The sequence below is a fragment of the Tyto alba genome, unplaced genomic scaffold (assembly GCF_018691265.1).
Source record: "Tyto alba isolate M040663 unplaced genomic scaffold, T.alba_DEE_v4.0 Super-Scaffold_23, whole genome shotgun sequence".
Classification (NCBI taxonomy): Eukaryota; Metazoa; Chordata; class Aves; order Strigiformes; family Tytonidae; genus Tyto; species Tyto alba.
The window spans coordinates 6,274,392-6,289,127 of record NW_024881297.1 but is presented as its reverse complement, the minus strand read 5'-3'; the positions used below and the strand labels follow the sequence as shown (position 1 = coordinate 6,289,127).

The 14,736-nt window shown below is 39.2% G+C and overlaps 1 protein-coding gene across 7 annotated transcripts in view; it reads left to right on the top strand.

Moving 5' to 3' along the window:
* The window catches only part of MAPK10 (mitogen-activated protein kinase 10), a 172,840-nt gene that overhangs the window by 50,063 nt on the left and 108,041 nt on the right, over nt 1-14,736 (top strand). Inside the window, exon 3 of one of the 7 annotated variants that reach the window (XM_042796706.1) lies at nt 6,081-6,234. The exons of 5 other annotated variants lie outside the window; for them this stretch is intronic. The gene's annotated coding sequence lies outside the window, so the exon portion shown is untranslated. Of the gene's footprint in view, nt 1-6,080; nt 6,235-14,736 lie in introns of those variants that run through there. One more of the 7 variants, XM_042796708.1, reaches the window with a different exon arrangement.

The window sequence follows — 14,736 nt, the reverse complement described above, 5'->3', positions numbered from 1 at the left end:
TAGAAGAGGACATTGTAAAGATAAACTCAACAAACCATTGAAACTATCCTTGTGAAAGACAGTCTGCTTTCGCATTGAACCTACTCTGGGATGGGGCTTTGAGCAACCTGATCTAATGAGAGATGGCCCTGACCACAGAAGGGAGGATGGACTAGATGATCTTTAGAGGTCCCTTTCAACCCAAACCATTCTAGGATTCTATAATCCATGCTTAGATATTTAGCATTCATTCTAATCACCAAGTTTTGCATTGTTAGCTACTTGGATACTTGGCTTGGGTCAGCATTTGGGAGAAGAATTAGCCAGAGAACATGCAGGTTGTATTCCAGTCGGTGGTTGCAACATCAAGTGTTCCAGCATGTAGCCAGAATTTAGGTATGGCCATTGTACGAGGTCCCTAACCCTGGCAATACTGATTCAGTGGAAACTTTTGTACAAGACTGCATGTGCAGGACAGTATTTCTGGCTATACTTATGGGCATAAATTTGCTTACTTACATTATTTATGCAGAATTTGTTTGTTAATATGTTTATTGTTCTTATTAAATATTATTTCGTTTTTATTTGTATTTTATTGGATTTTATTGTAATAGGTGTATTATACAAAACATAATATGATACTCTTGCAATAATTCTGTTACGACAAGGGTGTGGTATACAAGATCTTGAAGTTCCTTACTTTGTGTTACTATCAACCTCTGAAAACTTGTCTAGAGAAACTGGGATGACAGTTCTTATTACTGAAAATACGTTTCACACTTTTCATGCAGGTCTTTGCACTTTTCCAGTGTTCTGTGTAATTTTGTCACGTTTACATCAGAATAATTACATTGAAATCTCTTGTTACAGTGTCTCTGATACACTGGAGTAATTTCTGACAAATAAAATGTTCTCCTATAAGACAGTACCCTACAGTTGTTCCTCCTCATATGCCTTTTTTTTCAGATTAAGCCAAGAAGATTTTGGTAGTGTGCGTGCATACACACACACATGCACACGTGTGCTTTGGTTGTATGTATTCATAAGGGCTGCAATAGACTTATACACTGACAAAGTTTTTAAAAACATTTGCTCTGAAGTGCTCACAGCTGCAGTGTAGATGAGATTTTGTCTGTATTTTGGCTCTGCATTACTCCAAGATAATCCTTAATTAATGCGACAAAGTTTTATTTTGGTGGTAATTTTCTCAGCAGATTAATTGTCCATCCTCACATGGCTTTGTTTGGACTCTTCACTTTCTCTGAGCTTTCTTTTAACAATCATGATAAAGAAACTCTTGTATAGTGAATAATTTCATTTATCCTTCACTAGCAGTCATTTACACCAGTTGCCAATGAACCTGCTTTTCCTTCCTCTGAAATAACTGTTAGAGTTTACTTTAAATACTGATGTTAAAGGAAGGAATCTTTTCAAGGCAATAAACTGTCTTGAATTTGTGGCTACTGGTTGGTTGAATAAGTGTATGCCTAGGTCTGTCTTTCATCTGCAAAGTGGATTTTTGTCTCCATGTATTCATAAATCATGAGTTAAAGTCTTGAAAAATGATTGGATCTTTTTTTTTTTTTAATGGAGAATCTGTGTTTATTCTCGTTTTTCATCTTTTGAGGCTGTTGAGTGTGTTCTCTGTTGTCTTTCTGCAACTGTGGGGGACGGAAACTTCCTTCAAATGAAAGTCAAAATTCTTAATCTGAAGCTTTGAGAAAAGCAACAAATACCATTGCACTTTATGATACCATAATGAGTTCTCAGCACTAACAGTAATAGTGATAGGCAAAGTGAGCAAAGGCTGGTCGTGGTGGGCAGTGGCTCATATACATTTGACAATATTACACACCCGAAGTTGGACGGGCTACACTAAGATACGGACTTCTGCAAATGTTGCTGAGGATTATTTATAATCACCACAAGAACTCTGCTTCTATACTGATGGTGTTCGGTTTTAAAATTGCCCTTCCATTACGGCTTTGAAATCTGTTCAGGAAAGACTCGTGGTAAATTTTGTGGACTTGTGGTGGTAACGTTCCTTTTCTTCTTTTTCTCTTCTCCCCTTCCAACTCAAAGTAGACCTGTAAATTCAGTTTCCATCCTGTCAGCAGTGACAGCTGCTTTGTGCTCTGTTGACTCTGCCTGGCTTTGAGAGGTTCTGCTTTAGAAATTGTCTCTTCCATTCCCAGTCATGGAAGTGCTCCTACTGTGGAGCTGGTGTAGTGTACATGTCATTTTATTTTTATCTTCATTGAAATGCAGCCAGGACTAGGCATGAATCCACTAAAAGTTCTTGGAAATGGAAATGTTTTTCTGTGATTGGTTTAATGTGCCTTTCTGATTGAGAATTGGAGGCGTCCATCTTACTTTTATGATCTTTTTAAACATCCAATTCATTATTGCTGATGCTGTGAATTTCTTTTGTACAACACCTCTTTCAACATACAGACTGATAAACCGCATCCTGCTTAACAGTAGGATAGACATTTCTTTTTTACATCATGATTGAGTGCTCTTCAGGACTGATTAACTGTTGAACAGCACATGCTGGCTGGTCTAGAAAAGGATCTGGTGGTCTTCTCTAACCATTCAAGTATTCTAAGTTCTGTCAACAATAAAAATCCAACCCCCACAAAATCCTGAACATTGCACTATGTGCTTAGTGTTTCACCTTCAAATGTCAGTTTGACAGCAAATGCTTCCTGACTGTTTAAGTATGAAGCAGTTCTACTAAATGAATTAGGCTTAATTTGTAAACTTAATTGAAATCATAAAATTAGTCCAGAATGAATACCCTTTCTGCAATCCAGTATATGGCTGTTAGTTTTGCAAAACTATGTTCTACTACCAGACAAATGGATGCATTTGTCATAGAAGAATTGTTGCTTGTTGCCCACCTTTCTGTGACTGACTGACTGGGTTGTTCTGCGGTCATGTGGGAATAACATCCCACAAATGTGAATTTATTTTTCTTTCACTGTATCTTTGAGGTAGGAGCTTCTGCTTAAAGTAAAGCACCAGCATTCTCACTGAGCAACTTTCAGAAGTTGTTTGGATTATACGGAGAAAAAGAGGCTACAATTATGATAATACATGCTTTAAATGAAACAGAAGAAAGTGATAAAATAAATCTTCGTGTTCCAAAAGGCAGTGTCTGGTTTAGAGAGAGTAATCTCTCTTAAAGGAGAAATCCCCAAAGAAGTGGAGGGGAGAGTAATTATTCTGAAACATGTCTCTGAATTAATGAAATTGCAAAGTAGAAAAATACAGTGACACATTTTTGATTAAAGCATTCTGCCTTCAGAAGGAGAAGGGTGTTGTAAGCTGTTGCTCATTGTGTCATGCTTTATGTTACCTGTGTGTCTTTCCTAAAGCCTATGAGATGTTAACGGGCATAATGATTTGTTTTGCATGCCTGCATCTGTTCAGTAAGAGTGGTATCATGTTAAAATGACTATACGAGCCAACAGTAAAAGTGCAAAGCCAGGACGATTATCTCTGTAACTGAGGTTTGCTTGGGTTGTACATCCCTTGTACTTACTAGCTGCAAAATAAAATACTTCTTGTGTTGGAGGTTTCCCACAAGTAAGACATCACATGTTCCCAACGGCGTAAATAACCTGTCCTGCTTGGATACTGTTGTAAGGTCTAACATATAATCCTTAAGTTTCTTATGTGGTGGATATGAAGTAGTGCTATGAATTTTTACCCTTGTTGAGCTCTGTAGTGTGAATTGGTTTTTTTCACTCATCTTTTTCCAGGTATGTGATTCATCTTTGGTGAACCTAAGCCTGTGATATTCTGTCTCCAAATCTTCTGCCAGTCCCTCATAAGGTGTGCACTAAGCAACACTAGTGTCACTTTGTGGAAGCTTGGCCTTGAAAATGCCATGGGGAGTGTTAAGGACCATCCTCTTACAAAGGAAATGTACTGCAATAAGATGCTCTTTCAGCTGTCATGTGCCTTCTTGTGTCTTCCAGAGATGCTCTGTGAGCTCTCAGAGTAGTCACCCAACCCACATTGAGCAGAAATTGATAGTTCCTGTGGTTACTTTTGAAGTGACACTGATAATCTAAAGAACAAACCAACACCCCCACTCCCAAACCAACCATAAACAGTTATTGGTTAATAGTCCATATCTGGCCGGCTTTCAAAATCCAGGGGTAAATGACCATGCAAAGGCATTTATTCTCAGAGTTGCTAAACTCAATGCAAATGTGGTGGAAAAGTGCTTTGGAGCCAGAAGATCAAGTCTTGTTGGCTGTAGTTTCTCTGCTTGTTGTGAAGTGGGTAAGAAAACTCTTTGACTTTAATGAAACATTGAGCTCTTCTGGTTGCGTTGATTAGACCTGTTTCATCATGTTACAGTAATTAAAATGCAGTGTCTGTTTAAATTTTTATTTGGCATGTGTAAAGCAACTGGCACAAGAGTATGCTAAACATACAGGCTCTTCATTAACAGATAAAACTCTGGAAGTTTTATAGAGGGCATGTAGTGGTTCATCATGAAGGTGGGCATAACCCTGCTTAACCCTTCTACCAGCAGTTAATTTGGCCCAGAGTATATCAATTTTCTGTGAATCCTTTTTTATCTTTGTAAGCCTTCCATTCTGTTGAGCACTGTTCTTTTGATGCTACAGATATTATTCTTTGTAAACAAGAACTTCTCCACTGAATGTAATGTAAATTGCAAGGGCATGCTTCATTGTGAAGAACAAATTATGAAAATATCTGTCAGAAATAATTACAGTTGATCCTGCTGTCAGGCAGGAATATAGACTGGATAATTTACTGGTGTCTCCTTCAGCAGTATTTTCTATAGCTCTGTTACCAGGAATATCAGAATTTAACTCAAAATAGTAGAAAAAGCATAAAATCATGTGTAAGGGAAAAAAAGGAAAGGAAAGGTTACTAATCTTCTCTTCTTGGCTTTGCACAGTGGTTTGTGACATGGGCTTACTCTTCCCTGACTCCGTAGAAAGCAAAGTATGCTCATGGCTACTGTTTTTGAAGATGTGGAGGCTCTTAAATGTACAAATGCTTACCTGTTTTTCACTGACACCTAAGGATGTCTTAAAGGCTTCAAACAGCTGTTTCTTCCTTTCAAAGTTTATGCCTTAAATCAGATGTAGCATTCAGTACAACCCTTTGTAGAAGACTGAGGGCGTACGGAAGTAAATATACTGTACGGTGGTCTGAAGTGCATATTTTGCCAAGTTGTCCGTAAGAGTGACTTTTAAGCAGCCTGTGGAATAAATTAATAGAAGAAGTTACAAAGCTGTTGGTTGCCATTGCTCTCCACTGCCCCATTCTCTAGATTATAAAACCTGCTACAATTGTTCAGGACAGCAAGGCAAAAGAGAAAGATGAAATGTATAGTTGGCAGGACCAAAGAAAGGTAGGTTGGTAAGCAGCTAATGTAATTTCATGAGTCTGGTAGAAATGGAAGTGTCGATATTGTTCTTAAAGAGCGGGCAACAATACATCTATCTAACCTACCCTTTCCTCACCAATATGCAATTGATAAGATTTTATTGATTGCCTCTGTTAAACTTGTACTCTTGAGTATTTCAGCACTGATGTTTTGGGGGTTTTAATTTACCTTTCCTCAGAAGGTTTCTTTATTTCTCCAAATAAGGAATTTTCCTTTTCCTATAAGCCTTCACTACTGTACAGAAAGAAAATTCAGGATATAGACTCTTTATTCTTGTATAATGGCACATTTAAGGAATAATGTATTGCTTGTTTATTTGCCTTTTGGTCTGTTCTCTATACCCAAAGGTCCACAGCTACAGAAATGTTCTCAGCCTGGAGTTTAACTGACTATCACAATGCATTGTAGTGACCTCCAAGCTTTTTTAATCCAACAGTGTATACCAGTGGGTGAAAGTACTGACCTGAGAAAGGATGCAGAGGGTTTGGAAGAAAACAGCTAGTTTCATGAGAGAAAATGGACGACGCGGTGTCCCTTGCTCATGTTATCTGTAGTGTTTTGAATTGGAGCATGGTAAAATGGAACAAATGGTCCCAAAATGAGCTGTCCCAACTCAAGCCCAGGTTTCCTTAACCCTGCATGTCTTTGACTCCTTTGACAGCTGTCTTCCACTGGGACAGAGGTGAAACTTCACCAGGCTGAATTTGTTGAGCAGCGTTCCCAAGATTTGCAGCTCTCAGGACAACATCAGAACAATTACAGTTGTGTCACCTGGACAAAATGTAAAACTTCACTGCCAGGCTATCCTATCCCTGGTAAGGCATCTGGGGCCACTTAATTACTGATGAAAACAAGCTTAATAAAAAGGAAAATCCCTACAAAAGAAGTGAACTACTAAGTGATGTTACATGTTTATGAAATATATTGCACTGTGATGAGTATACTGTAAAAATGCAGACAACGTAATAGGAGAAGAATCAGTACAGGAAAAGAAACATTTTTTAAAGGTGTTCTGTAGTTTGTTGTTTGTAGTCTGCCCTCTGTGAGGGAGAGCTGTTCGTGACCAAAGATTTCATTTATGAAAAATGCCTGTGAGTATTATGACAGAGCTGATTTGATTTGACCAGTCAATGAACCTTTGAAAAAATATTGAAATAATATAATGTTTTGCATGATAGCTCTAAGCCTGGACAGCATGTGGGTAGGCTGTATTCTGTAGACCCGACCTATTTAGCTTTGTGTCTTACTGTGAAGTTTTGTCTCTAATTCCAATATTACCTCCCTTCCATAAGCATGACTGTGCAGCTGTGGATCCTATCTAAAGCCTTATGCACATGTTTACCTCTGTGGTCTAGAGGACGCTGCACATGCTGATACTTCCTTTAGGCCCACACTTAAATTTTTGCAAAATCAAGGTCTCCGTACACTTATAATATTCTTTTCTGTGTAGCACAGATGTGCTGTATTATAATATAAATAGAATATAATAATAGTGTAAATGATAATATAAAAGACGAGTTAGCAATAATCAGTACAATGTGACTGTTCATATTTCATCTTCAAGTGCCTGTACATTAATATGATAACAAAGATTAATCATGATAATGTGCTAAAACACTAACAAGGACTAAAGATAGTTCTGTATGACATTCTGTGTTAAATTCATTTGCTAAGCAGTGCTGAGAACAGCTGCAGAAAATCACAAAGCATTCTCATATCTTATGTAGCCTACTTTTTTTTTTTTTTTTAATTTGCCAAGTGGTTTTCTTGTTTTAACTTGGTTTGTTGGGTTTGGGTTTTTTTCACTTTGATAAACATAGCCAATTAGCTTCATGTTATAATGTGACCAGGTAAACTTAGCTTCCTAGGTACTGGCCCTATATATATATATATATAACTGTTGCCTGCATGTTAAGTGAAATATGAATGAGACATTTTCAATCTTGGGTCCTCCATATGTAATTTTAAGATGAACTGCCATTAAACAATGCTTGAGTGATGCTGGAGAGGAGATATTAATGCTCTTCCAGCTGTTCTACCTGGCATCACTCCCAGGTCAGCCTGGGAACACTGATACAGAGCCTGTACCAGGAATTACTTTTTTTGGAAGCAGCATTGTCATAATCACGTTCAGGTATGTTTATAACATGTTCAGGTTAGAGAAGTGACACAACTTCCTGTGAATGTGTGTCGTGGAAGAGTGGATGTCAGCCCAAAATGCAAGACAGACTCAACCTCCTGTGCTTATTAAGAGTTTTCTGTTCTATCTAGATGAGTACAAGAAAAAAACTTTGTTCCCTTTTCATTTTGTGTCTAGTGAAACATTGCTCAGTATCAGGGTTCTCTAACAGCTCCAGCCACAAACCAACAAGCAAGAGTCACTGAGATGGTGGAGTTGACAGTTTATGGCTAATGGAGAGAGGATCTAGGCTGAAGCATGTAGGCTCCGTGCCTCCCAGAAGCCATTTATTGTACATTCTTGGTAGGATGTGTGTGCTTTATATAAAGCAAAAATAGTCCTTTCTGAGACTGTGTTGGGTTTGTGTGTGGCAGGGTTTTGGTAGCATGGGAGGGAGCTACAGCAGTGGCCCCTGTGAGAAGCTTCTCAACGCTCTCTTAGCTCCAAGTCAGACCCACCTCTGGCCAAGGCCAAGCCAATTAGCAACAGTCACTGCACCTCTGCAATAACATATTTAAGAAGGGGAACCTGAGAGGAGGAGTTGTGAGTTGTGAGGAGGAGTTGGGAGGGAAACACCTCTGCAAACATCCAGGTGAGTGGATGAGGAAGAAGGGAGGGAGGTGCGCCAGAGCAGAGCCCCCCTGTATCCTGTGGTGAGAGGGCAGACTGTCGCCCTGCAGCCCACAGAGGTCACTGGTGGAGCAGATGCCCACCTGCACCCTGTGGAAGACCCCATGCCAGAGCAGGTGGCTGCACCCCAAGAAGGCTGTGACTCTGAGGGAAGCCCATGCTGGGGCAATTTGTCACTGGGAAGATGGCAGCCAGTGGCAGGGACCCCACGCTGGAGAAGTTTGGGAAGAGCTGCAGCCCGTGCAAGGAACCCGCTTAGGAGGAAGTTCATGGAGGGCTGTCTCCCATGAGAGGGACCCCACGCTGGAGCTGGGGAAGAGTGTGAGGAGTCCTCTCCCTGAAGAGGAAGGAGCAGAAGAGACAGTATGTGAGGAACTGACCAGAACCTCCATCCCCTGCCCCCTGTGCCATTAGAGAGGAGGAGGTAGAGAAAAATCGGAAGCAAAGCTGAGCCAGGGAAGAAGGGAGGGATAGGAGGAAGGTGTTTGTAAGATATGGTTGTATTTATTTGTCACTATCATACTTTTTTAAATTGAAAAATTAAGTGTTGTTGTGGTGGTGGTTAAATTAAATAGATGTTCTTTTTCTTCCCCTAAGGAGTCTGTCTTTGGCCCATGGCCATAATAGGTGAGTCACCCCTCCCTGTCCTTATCTTGATTCCTGACACTTTAGCTTTATTTTCTCCTTCCCAGTCCTGAGGGGGAAGGGGTGAGTGAGTGGCTGCATGGTGCTTGGTTGCCTTCTGGGTTTAATCCATGACAGAGACCATAGTCTCTGTTGACTAGATGTACAGGGCTTAAATTTCCAAAGAAGTCATTATTTACCTGGTTTAGGTACAAGAATGAATAGTAACATTCTTACCACACACGTGTTTCAGAATATTTTTAAATGGGCTGAAGGTATGCAAATTCTTTATACTTCACATCTGGGATCAATAGTACAATTCAGCACAAGAACATCTCCAGTATGCTGTGTTGGATACTGAAAATGTTGGAAACTGGGTGAAGGAAAAAAATGATTAGGATAGTATAAAAAATTAAGCACTCAGTTGAACACCTGCAACATGTTGTCCATTGCACGAAGGTCCTGGAGCTAGGCAAGTGTGATAAACACCCCCTGGGAAATGCATAAATTGAGAGGCTCCCTGCGTAAACTGAGAGAGACTCCTAATCAGAAGCCCCTGTCCTTGAAGATTAAGGCCCTCAGAAAAATAATGAACTAGCTGAAGCTAGGCAGGAGATAAGAAACTGCAGACATAAACCAAAGAAAGGCTAATTCAAAGTGCACAGTTCAAGAAAGGCTCCTCTCCAAAGACCACCAGAGACTGCTAGAGGCCACCAGTGGCCCCCATGGAAGGCCCCCCCCCCCCAACACCTAAACGGCATGCATATGTAATTATGATAACGAGTTCTAGGAATTTTGATGAATATGTATGTAACAGAGTGATATAAGCTTTGACTATTGTAACGTACAGTGGACATGTTAGGTGGAATGATTCCCTCATGTCCCTGGACAAATAAAGTACTTGCTCATTAATGCTAAACCCAGCGTTAAGGAGTTTTCATTCCCGATTTTGGTCACAAAATCGTGAGATTCACAGACATATATTCTTCACGTATCTAGTCTGCCAAGCCTCTTCCATTCAATTTATAATTTTTCCTTGTTTCTTGAGGTGTAAAATTACATGGTCAGAATGGAACACTGTTCCCTGAATCTTAATTTTTTCAAAGATAGTAGCTTCAGCTGTAAATGACAAAGACATGTTACCTGAAGATAAAATGTTGCTGTAAAATAGAAAGCCTGAGAGATTGTGAGAGGGAACTGAAATCAGGCAGTTTTTGGATAGGGCTGATGTAGGATCAGTCTATTGTGTTACAACTCACATTAATCTGCTGAAATTGTTCTCTTTTGTTACTTCAGAGAATGTGTTTCATTTAAGTTACATAGCATGGGGTACTAGCCCCTATGCAGGCAAAGTAAAGGCAGCTGGCACAAAGGATTGATTCTGATGCTTTTTTTATTGCAGAGACATAACCCTGTAAGTTAGAGAAACAGGCTAGAGTCATGAGAAGCAGAACAGGACACTATTTTTTCTGCTGTTCTGTTGTTGACAATACATGGCATTTCTGCTGATTGAGTTTCAGTTTGGGAAAGTATCTAAATTGTTTTATTTATGTTGTATTACTCCACCTATCTATATATGTTTAAGGAAAATCAATAAAGGTATGAAAAATGCCTGTCTTCAGTTTGAACCTGTTTTGTGTAAATCAGAGATGGAATGTTTTTATAACATTGTGTCTCACCAGTTGTCTACTGCAGTGAATTTGTTGGACTCATTAAACATCCTAAAGGACAAGATGTCTGTAAACTCACTCGAATTATTTAATGAACACTTAAACTACTAAAACTTGTTTTCTCTTGTATTTCTAGCTCCTGATTAATTACACTTTCGAAAGCTATTTAAAGTTGAAGGATGAATAGAGAAACTTTATTCTGTTAGGAAAACAAGCTAAAACATTCAGTCTGCATGGCAATGATTGGTGTCCTGCTTGTCTGTAAAGATGCCAGAGTTTATCCTGAGATGCTGCAGGACAAGAGCTGTTTCAGTCTGTCCAGCTTACAGTGCATTATCAGGCACCTGCAGGTAGCCTTCACTGGAATTGCAGTGGTTCAGTGTGACATCTTTCAGGTGTGTTCCATTGTAATGCAGGAGGGGTGAAAACTGCACTTGTACAACTCATAAGGGTTTGTTTGGTAAGAAGAAATGTCAGCTAAAGGCAAAGTTTGGAACTGGAAAACAGCAGTGATGGTTAGCTAGATTTCAAGCATCTTATGGTAACCAGTATGGCCAGTTTTTATTTGTTGTTGTAAATATTACAAAGTAGTATTATATTAAAGATCTTGTGATAATGCAGTTGGGCTCTAGTAAAAGTGAATTTTTTTATTCAGTGTATGCGTTACCATTTTAAAAAGCTGTGGCGTAGGGTAGAGTTAGAACTCTACTTTCAATCAGAATTGTTAGTGATGGTCAGCTCAGGCCAAAGAAAGCAAAAGATCCTTCTAATATTAGCCCCAACTATAAAAAGAGAACAAAACAAAAACTCCAGACACCAAAAAAAAGACAAAGGAAAGAAAACAAACAATTGAAACAAAGCAACTTGTGGAAATAGCAACTGGTTTGGTTAACAATGCATTCTGGAAAATCTATATTCAAGCTGATGGGCTGTCCATGTTAAAAATAAAATGTAAAAAAATCCAGTATTGTAAAATACTTCTTGTGCAGTCATATTCTGGTGTAAGATTTTCTTTTGTTTGTTTGTTTGTTTTAAGGCTACAACTTGTGTACTGGTAGTTGTAGGTACTTAAATCACACAAAATCTAAGCCAGCCTTCTTTGCCAAGCCCTGGAGCACAGAGTGTTGAGGACAAAGAGGATCAGGGGAGACGTGGAATTACTGATGAGAAGTGTTTGTGCTGATGTAGAGAAGTAAGTGAAGGGAGGGCTAGTTTTATAGCCACACTTACAAGTGTTTTAAAGGCTTATTGTGCTTCAGAAATGTCATGTTCCTTTTCATGTTTCCCACCATCATTCACAAATTTCTGCCCAGCCCAGCTTAAAATTCCCTGACACTCAAAAGAATATGAAATCCGTTATTATTCATGCATACATTCGATTTCACACCAAACCCCAGAAATATGTCCTAGAAAAAAAAATGTTAGAAAGTCAAAAAAGAAAAAAGATGATGAAAAAAAAATACTACATGTTACAGAAAAATGTATCAGTTTATTCAGCTGCTTATTTCCATACTCCAAAATGTTTGAATTCAAAAAATGAAATGCAAAAAAAGGAAAGCACTTGTCTATGCAAGCAAAATTGGATTTAGTTCCTTTGTTTCTGGGGCAGCTGTCAGAAGGATAGGTTTCAGTGAAACCCAGTCTTTCTTAACTTTTGTTTTGTTTAGGAATTTTACCCAACCTGCTTATATTAGCTTTCAGTGGTGCTTTCAGTAGGTGGATTAAAACTGGGCACCCAGGCCACGGTTCCTGGCTGAATGGACATGTAATTTATTTGCTGGTGGCTTGGTTTTGGTATCTGTCAAATGTGTGTAGAATAGCTCTTGAGGAGTGTTGTAAACCTGTTTCTGTAAAGCATCTAGCTCCTGGTTTTGCTTAGCACACTGTACTTGGGGGTGGGGGAGTCTAAAAGGAGGGGGTTTTATCATCAGCTTTCCTCCCTGTGGAGTATCACTGAACCTACGTCTTACTGATTTTGCTGAAAAAGCAGTAAACAGTCAATTACCTAGGAAATACATGAACTATGCACATTATCGCAAAGGGTTTGTGTAGTGTAGAATATGGAAAGTATGTTCGGATCTGTAGTCTACAGGAGGCTGGAAATGATGTGAAGCAAATTTCTCATCTAAATTCAGGTGTTTTTTGTGGACAGTGAGTTGTTTTTGTGTGGAGCAGCTTCATAACATTCATTGCATGTTGCAGTATCTTGTGCTACCACTTTAAAATGGAGAAGAGGAATCAATCTGCAGTCTCACAGCAGGATAATTCTTTGCAAGTGATGTCAGGTCTGCTGGATTTAAGTTGATTTGTCTTATATGCAGCTTCTATGGGAGCTGGAAATTATATCAGAAAATAGGGACAGTCGTATCTGATTCTCTGAGCATCTGCTCTCGTTTAGGAAGCAGGGCTCAAGCTTATTGATGATACAGGCAATTAGTGTCCTTCAGTGCATTTTTTTTCAGCTTGGCATTGAAAAGTAGACGACAAAGCTGTCTGCTTATACTTGTATTCTGGACACGTGGCCTCTGTAAGGTTCAAGACGGCAAGAAATCAGGGAATTTCCTAACCTTCTGGAAGTAGGAACAGAATCTGGAAAGAGGCAGTCTGTCTTAAAACTCTTTATCAAAGGAGTAATGGCAATGTTTCATGTGCAAGCACAAAAGAATAGTTCTTACTCCAGCTGTGTGGTCATGGCAGCAGCAGCCACTTGCCTCTGAGAAGAGCAGCTACCTCAGTGTAATCAGCCCGTGGGCAAGACTGGGGTCACAGGCTGCCAGCTGGGCCACCCCGGTAGATGATGTAGGAGACACAGTAAACAGTTGCTTCCGAGGAAACATACTTTAACTGACTTTAATCTATCTAGTTCAAATTCCAGTTGCAAATTAGAGAAAACAACATAAAGCTTTGTGCAGGCCAACCAACCAGGTTTTTACACATGAATTTTTTTTTCTGAATATTTACAAAAAAAATGTTAATAATTGGAGCTACCAGCCCATGATATCTTCCAGGTAGGTACTGAAAGGTTGTTATTGACACTTTCTAGCTGGACTGCAGTGTAGAAATAACCCTATATGAGGATAAATGACAAGATGAGGACAAAATGAGGGGACATATGGCAAGAATATGTTAAGTATTAATGAATTAGAATTGGTGCATATTATTGGTAGTGTTGACAATATCTCAGCTGTCAGGTCTGTGTAATTAACAGCAATAAAAGCAGCTTTTGGTGATGTGTGCTCTATATTACAGGTACACGGAACTTTAAACTTCATTCACTGTTTCATGTATTCACGTCCATTATGAACTGGGAACATTACTTTCTGGAAGTTCTCCTTAGTTTATTTCTTAATTCATGTTTCAGTGTTTCTTCAGTTAGTCTTCTCTTCAGATAGTTTCTTTTGGAAGCAATTATTGCATTTTATGAAGTGACCTGGAAACTTCACTTCTTCATATGTCTTTTCCTATTTCTAATAGTTTCTGTCTTTTTCTCACTGGTTGAACATTTTCCTGAAATTGCCTGAAAGACCAGACTCTTTTTCAGGAAAACAGCCGTGATATTCATTGTCTTTCTAAGAAGAAAAGTAATTATTTTATTCATAGACTAGGAGAGAGTTTGAGGGAATTTATGAACTCACGCATTTTGTTCACCTTGGGACTGAAATAAATTGTCTTGAAGTATTTATGTGGATGAGTGTTGTTCTGTGGATAAAAAGTTAATATGGATTTCCTCTCCCTCTGCCCCAATTTGGTAAACTGTTTTTGTAGAACTTGAGCAAAAATACTACACTTGACTTGGGAAGAGGAAGCACATTATAGCATTTACAAGATGGTGATCAAGCCACAGCCTGTCAACTGGTTAGTTTTGTTGTGTCTATTTTGCGGTGTTTATGTGCTGGAAATGTTGCTGTGTTCTATTTCTAATGTATTTCCAGTTATCTTGTAAATGGCTACTTTTTCCTCCCCTCCCCCCACCTCCTTTTTAAGGGATATACACACCAGCGTCTAAAATGTGTCTGGCAATGTTGATTTAATGTTTTAGCTTGTGTGATCCTAAGCTCTTTCTGCCAGACAGCATAGCTTTGCAGTGAAAGGCTGTGAGCAGCCTGGCAACTCTCAGATGGCACAAGCACCTCACAGACCTCTCCAGCAGAGGATCAGGGGTTTTTTTTCAAAGCAGGCTACACATGAGCATGTGTTTTTTTGAAGTTTGAGGA